This window comes from Drosophila teissieri, chromosome 3L (assembly GCF_016746235.2).
Source record: "Drosophila teissieri strain GT53w chromosome 3L, Prin_Dtei_1.1, whole genome shotgun sequence".
Classification (NCBI taxonomy): domain Eukaryota; kingdom Metazoa; phylum Arthropoda; class Insecta; order Diptera; family Drosophilidae; genus Drosophila; species Drosophila teissieri.
In genome coordinates this window covers 24,112,813-24,119,540 of record NC_053031.1, presented here as the reverse complement: position 1 = coordinate 24,119,540, position 6,728 = coordinate 24,112,813, and the positions used below count along the sequence as shown (strand labels likewise).

Genomic DNA, 6,728 nt, shown 5'->3' with positions numbered 1-6,728 from the left:
TCAAATACATTGCCTGGAAGAGGCTAACAATAAAATATTTTTCTCTATACCTGACACCCTTCGGTTACCATTGTTACAAAAATTTACTTATATTTACTAATTGGGTGAAAATTAAATAAGCACGAGTTCAACCGTGGACATAAGGGGTCCCCCGACAAGGAAATGACCTGGCGTCAGGGCCAGCAAATCTGTCGGATCCTCAGTCATAAGAGAGCGGCCTGGAGTTAAGGCACGCTTCTATCTTTGCCAAGAGCGTGGAGAGCTTTTCGAACGTGTATTTTCGTGTGGCAGTGCATTTGTAAAATAGTGGCTTAACACTTTTTACGCCTGCTTCCCAAAGGCCTCCCATATGGGGTGCCCCCGGAGGAATATATCGCCATTGCATCTCTTGATGACTATACGCATTCGTCACCGACTCTTTTTCGGCCCGAAGGAAATCGCGAGAAAGCAGGGTGGCAGCGCCAACAAAGGTTTTGCCATTGTCTGACTGGACTTGACGTGGACACCCTCTTCTGGATACAAAACGAGCAAAAGCGGCAAGAAACTTTTCGGTCGTTAAGTCAGATGTAGGCTCTAAATGGATGGCCTTGGTGGAGAAACAAACAAAAACTAACACATACCCCTTTGTGATAAGACATGCCCTTCCCGTATAGTTCTTTATATCGAACGGACCGGCGTAATCCATGCCAGTATACGTGAATGATCGAGAGAACGATGCTCTTTCTTTGGGCAGGACACCCATCAGTTGCCTTTGCAACCGCTTTTTGTGGATCACACATACCTTGCACGAATTTACTACTGCTTTCATCAGGTTCTTAATTCTCGGAATCCAGTATTTCGACCGAATGAGGCGCCATTAACTGGTTACCACCATGGAGAGTTATGCGATGTGTGAAATTTGCAAGGAGGCGAGAAAGCAGGCAATTATACGGAAGAATCACTGGATGTCGTTCATTGTATTGAAGGCTTTCGGAAGCCGCCACACGGCCGCACGCCCTGATCAGTCCTTGCGGATCTAGAAACGGGTTCATGCTTAGGATAAAACTTAAACTTGGCACTGAACGCTTTTCACTTGGGCAGTGATATTCCACAGGGAGTTCTCTGCGCTGAGTGTTCGAAATTAGGAACCGCTCGGCGGCGGCGATTTCAGTGGCCAGCAAATGCACATCAGATGGAGATGTCTGCTTCCTGCACCGCTGTATGAAGCGATGAACATAAGCAAGGACCCGTAGAGCTTTCTCAAGCTTGGAAAAACGTGCCAACAACTCTTCAGATGGAGCTTTTGCGAGATGGACTTTCAGAGCACGCTTCTCCAGGTCGGTCACCGGAGCGTTGTCGACCTGAGTTGGCCATTGGTTGCGTGGATTTTGCAACCAAGTCGGTCCGTGCCACCAAAACTGGCTATCGGCTAGATCTTGGAGGGAAACCCCTCTACTTGCCAGGTCTGCTGGATTATGCTCAGATTGAACATGAGACCAATTCTCTGTTTTTGTGGCCTGGGCGATCTTCGTCACCATATTGGCTACAAATGTTGTCCACTGGCACGCTGGCTTGCTTAACCATGCAAGCACTATTGTGGAGTCCGTCCAGCAGTAAAGTTCGGAGTTGATCGTAGGCATCTGCGGAATGATGGCTGCAGCCATTTCGTAAAGCAATAACGCTTCGCACAGCTTTAGTCTTGGGAGCGAAACCGTTTTGACCCGGGTTTTCACGGTTAGGAGTTGCACCATAATGGTGCTGCCCACATATATGGCCGCCCCATAAGCCTTTTGGCAGTGCTTTCTGCATCGATCTCGAGAAAATCAGTATTTATGAGATGGTTTCTCTGAATGGCCGCTGAAACTTCCTTTTGGTTGGAGGTCCATTTCCTCAATGGAAATCCGGCGGAATTCAAAGCGTCTTGGAGCTCTTGCACCATGAGCTGAGCTTCTTCCGTGGAGTCCGCTCCGGCTAGAACATAATCCACATACATGAAATTTCGAATGATATTGCTAGCTTTTGGATGGCTGAGTTCTACGTCAGCTGCTAGCTGCTGCAGTACTCGAATGGTATAGGATAGGCCCGCAATTGACTCCAAAGGTTACTATTTTCAATTCGAAATCTCTGATTTCCCCTCTATTATTTCGGAAAAACATTCGTTGGAATGGAGTGTGCTTCGGATCTACCCAGACTTGCCAATAAATTTTTTCGATATCGGCGCTAAACACGTATCGGAAATAGCGCCACTTCAGAATTTGAATGGTTAAGTCGGACTGTAAGACAGGGCCAGCATGAAGGATATCATTTAAACATGTACCATTCGATGAAGGGCTGGAGGCATTGAATACTACACGGAGTTTAGTAGTTACGCTCTCCGGTTTTAAGACGGCGTGATGTGGCAGATAATAGGCGTTGAAATCATGGGTAGGAAGAACTTGTCGCATGTGCTTTAAGTCGAGATATTCCTGGATCACCGAATCGTATTTCGCTTTTAAGTCCTCATCTCTTTTTAGACGCTGTTCATTTCTTAAAAACTGAGCCAACGCGAAAGACCTGGAATGCCCTAGCCCGGAACCGATATGTTCTGGGTCGCGAAAAGCCAGGGTAACGACATATTTGCCGCACTCGTCTCTCGTGGTCGTTTGAAGGAAATTCTTCTCGCACATTGAATCGGATTCGTTTACCAACTTTATTGGTATATTCTCCAACTCCCAAAATTTTGTGAGTAGTTTGTCCAGTGAATTATCGTACGCGTGGGAGATCTGCGTCGAAAAGGACGAAATTCTGCTTTGTGCTGAGGCTGACACTGGCCCAGTTAATACCCAGCCGAAAATGGTCTCTTGCCCCAAGAGAGAGCCACAGATGTTGGTTTTTGCTCCACTCAGAAGCACCGAAGGCAGAATGTCGGCTCTGATAAGGACATCTATTTGTGCGCTTTCATAGAATTTTGGATACGCCAGTGGAAAATCGGGAAGATCCCGAAGGCAATTTTGCGGAATTGGGTAGGAAGGCAGATTTCCGGCTAGTTGAGGGAGGACAAAGGCCGTCGTCTCCAACTGCAACGCGGGCCTCGTCGGACTGCAGAGCTTCTTGGACTGAGCTGCTACTGTTTGGTTTAAGCCTGAGACTTGGTCTTGAACCACCTGGAATGGCAATCTAATTAGATTGAACAGTCGCTCGGTTATAAATGTTGCCTCTGATCGATACTTAAAGTTAGTGCCAAGATGGAATATTTTGATCTCTGCAGGGCCAAGAAGGATAGCTCTTGAGCCCGTGGCGAAATAATTTTGAACACCGGCTTGCTCATCAGGAACGAAATTGGCTTGATTAGCAGAAATTGGCCTTGCAGGATTTGAAGGACTTGAATTGCTGGAAAAGGGGTTGTTTCGGTGCAACAACGTGTGATGCCGGCCACGGCAAGTAAAACAATTGTGCGTGCTTTTGCACTCTCGAAGCTGATGTCCCTTTGCAAAGCAGTTTAGGCATAACTGCTTCAGTTTAATGTAGGCTGACCGGTCGTCAACCGACATTTGGAGAAAACGCGGACATACACGGACAGGATGGTTCTCCTTGTTGCACAAGTCGCAACTTTTGGATTTTGGAGCCACTTTCGTCTCGTAGGAACTTATTTTTCTAGGGAACCCACTTGAATTCATCGCTTTGGAGTGCGACTGACTTTGTACGGGCGGTCTCACATCATTGATGGCCTCTAGGGTCCGATGGCGTTCTGTGAGGAAGGTGTTCAGCTCTACCCATGTCGGGATGTCGGCTTTCTTATGGTGCGACTGCTCCCATAAGGAGAGAGTTATCTTCGGGAGCTTGGATGAACACAGATATACCAGCAGGCAGTCTCAGATCTCAATGTGGATGCCTGACATTTCTAAGACAGTCAAGCAACCCTGAACAGTACTTTGCAGTACCTTCAAGCGTTTCGAAACGCTCTGTTAGGTTCTCCCACGCAGAGCGGAAACCCTCGTTGGTGAGAGGCGAAATCGAAACGATTGCATGCGCGTCGCCACTTGTTTTGGCATTTAAATGGAATAACTTTTCAAACGGAGTCAGCCGTGGATTATTGATATAAATGGCTGTGAAAAGATCCCGGAAAGTCGGCCAGCGAAGATAGTTGCCTGCGAAAACTTCTGTTTCGCATGGAGGCAACCGACAGCCAGAGGAAATATAGGCCTGGGGCGCAGCGTTCGCGGCTGGGATGGACTGAGACGTGGCCTGTTCGATCAACGAGCTGGGCAACACACCTTACATAGACTGAATAGCAATAACTGTATTTAGCCCTGAGAATAGGCATGTTGCCTGCTGCCGCTTCGCCTGCTGACACAAGGCACTCGGAGCAGATGTCGAATTCAACCTTTTCAACCTTGTCCTATAGGATTTGGACTTGGTCGCGACGGACGCTTAGCTTCGTGACGGTTGAAGCTGCAGATTCCGGAGTGTTGATCTGAGCCTCAAATTCGCTAAAGCGCAAAGAGGTTGCGCCTATAGGCCAAAAATCAACAAAAAAAAAATTTTCCAAATATTTACGAAAAGTAACCAGATTGTCTCTAAAATGTCCAAATATGTGTATGCCAACACTGTTTTGTCTTAACTCTAACGGGACATTCTAAAAATATAGTGTAAAGGGAGAACAACTGTTCATTTTTGCAGCACAGCGGATTTTTGATTGCTTTTCGTCACAACAAAGGTGAATTGCAAAGTGGTCAAAAGTGCGATTGATAGGTCCAATTTTAATTATTTAAAATGAATTTTAAAGTTTCAGGTATTTACTTTAATAAATTCGAATTGTGAAATTCATTGAATTGATTTATCATATTTGGTGAATTTTTGATGGATTATACCTTTGTTGTTTATTATGTGAACGTCATTTTCCTAGTTTAAGTAAACTTTTAGATATATTGACCCCCGATCCACCCTTAATTAGTGCTATCACTGTATTTGTCAATGTTTTAAGAAAATAAAAATCGTAAGTCTAGCTGCAAATATTCGCAAACATACGTGTAAACAATAATAAACTCAAGCTGTCTTGCAATCTTCAAGGTTAAGTTTTCGCCGTAATTTGCTGATTGTCCTATGTTTTTGTGATGTTTCTTTTGTAATCATCATTTGTGTTTGTCAATTATGTTTGTGTCAACAATTTTGCTTATTATATTTTTCCCCATTCTTTTCTTACCGTGTTCTACAGACGCTTCTTGTAACTGGACTTTTTCCTCTGTCTTATTAAGCATTGAACTCATTTTTCACTTAGAGTTTCAAAAGTGATGGACACCTGATCGCTCGATGAAATTAATTTTAAAATATTGGTCAATATTTATAGATAAATTTCAGCTGCAGAACTTTGCAGATGGCTAAGTTATCTTACACAAAAGAATGCTGCCGCCCTGTATTTGTCTTAATATTCTTCATATTTTTCATAATATCCTTTCATATTAACAAAATTGAAGCATCCTTTTTGGTGTATTTTTTGGTTTTTGCTTTTTAGTGGGCTTAAATACTAACGACCACGCCCATTTCTTAGATTTTTTCCAATTCTTATTTTTCAAAGAACTTACAGTAAAAATTTCACAGCGATATGTCTGCTAGAAGTATTTTTGGCCGCTCTCCCCATATAGGCCAGACCACAGTGAAGCGGTCAGAAACCGAAATGAAATTGGCTAGCGCTAGATCGGAAGCAGCCATATATTTAGCTGTACGCTGTACTGTGGCTTTGGATGGAGTAGCACAGTCGTCGGAAATCTGTCCAGGCGTTTTCACCAAAATGCTTGGAATCCTTGGACTCCTTGGCCCATGTGGTGAAAAAATAGACCTGTGTTTTTCAGCGGACAATTTCTTCTTATCGTCCCCGATGGGCATAATCGAAGATATGCGAAATGGAAAGGAAGCGGTTTGATAGCACGGTCACACTTTTGAAAATGTGGACAGATTATCGTTAGACTGCACTTAATAAGTTTAAGATTGCTGCCGTGAACGGTAGAAAGCAGCGGAAAAGACCGTATAGGATGTAATGAGTGTGAAAGTGGTGTAAAATTTACTAAGTGAGAACGCCGTAGTTTAAACTAATTGGACAGCTGACTTGGAGTGAACAGCGTATTGTATAAATGACCGGTGATTTATGGTACTTAGGACCACTTGATTTACGGTTGGAACACTTGGAATGTGGAACACGGTCGAAAAAATGTTTATTAGAACGTAGCAACTGAACGTAGAACGTTATAACTGGAAACGGAGAAATTTGGAATGATGGAATTTGAATCTTTTCTCCGCGTTGTAAGTACTTCTAAACACAAACACAAAATAATTAAATAAATATTGAAAAATTTATTTGTTAAAAAAGAAAAACCGCTTTTAATTTATTGCTCGGAAATTGATTTGGAAATTTATTTATTGTTACCACTGTTTAGGTTTAAGATGTCTTTTAATTCTTTTGATTTTAATTGTGTTTTATTCTGTTTATCTGTCTCGTGTCCAATAATCAAGTGACCGTAGACCTCTTCTTTACATAATCTCTACTTCTCTCATCTAATGCTAAATGCTAAAATACTAAATGCTGAATACACACTACTAAATACTAAATGGTAAATGGGATGGTACTTATACCATCCCTGCTAACAGCTCGGCCATCCTGACAATTAGATCGTCCTCGATCGTCGATTTCAATTATTTACAATATTTACATTGTTGATTTTAATTAATTACATGTCTTGAAGTTTTGGCTACCTAAATATTAAAAATTAGTTAAA

The 6,728-nt window shown here is 43.1% G+C and overlaps 1 pseudogene; it reads right to left on the bottom strand.

Annotated features, from left to right (window-relative positions):
- Window positions 1-224: 224 nt before the first annotated feature.
- On the bottom strand, window positions 225-5,841 carry LOC122618024 (annotated as a pseudogene).
- Between the last annotated feature and the right edge of the window lie 887 nt (window positions 5,842-6,728).